Source organism: Sinocyclocheilus rhinocerous, unplaced genomic scaffold (genome assembly GCF_001515625.1).
Source record: "Sinocyclocheilus rhinocerous isolate Xijiao unplaced genomic scaffold, SAMN03320098_v1.1 scaffold63, whole genome shotgun sequence".
Lineage (NCBI taxonomy): Eukaryota > Metazoa > Chordata > Actinopteri > Cypriniformes > Cyprinidae > Sinocyclocheilus > Sinocyclocheilus rhinocerous.
In genome coordinates this window covers 61,118-61,529 of record NW_015659563.1, presented here as the reverse complement: position 1 = coordinate 61,529, position 412 = coordinate 61,118, and the positions used below count along the sequence as shown (strand labels likewise).

Here is a 412-nt window from a genome sequence, read left to right as displayed (position 1 = left end):
TTTTTTTAGGCCCATAGTATTCAATGGCTGACTGTAGTAGGTGATTTCATATAATAATGTAAATGTAAACTCATTACTTGTCTGAATATTAACATTATAATGGAATCATAAGCTGCTAGTCATAAAAAAGAATTAGGGTCTTTGACCAATTAGAATGAAACACATCCAAACTGGATAAAGGGGCCTCAGTATTTTGCCCCTTACAAGACACAGAAGTGGGTCAGTACAGCTGTGGAAAGATTGCACTCTCTTCTCCTCCTTTTGACAGATTTATTCCCTATCAAATTGAGGTCTACTGTACAGTAGAGATGTCAGTTAAAGGGTTAAGTTATGTTTTAGGTGGGATATTATGAAAGCAAAAAGCACTAAACAAGACCAATAACCTTGATTTATTAACCTATTAACACAGTAT

At 34.5% G+C, this 412-nt stretch overlaps 1 protein-coding gene across 1 annotated transcript in view; it reads left to right on the top strand.

The window, feature by feature from the left end:
• LOC107723965 (transmembrane emp24 domain-containing protein 6-like) overlaps positions 1 to 412 on the top strand; it is a 3,233-nt gene that overhangs the window by 1,212 nt on the left and 1,609 nt on the right. The gene's annotated exons all lie outside the window — the stretch shown is intronic.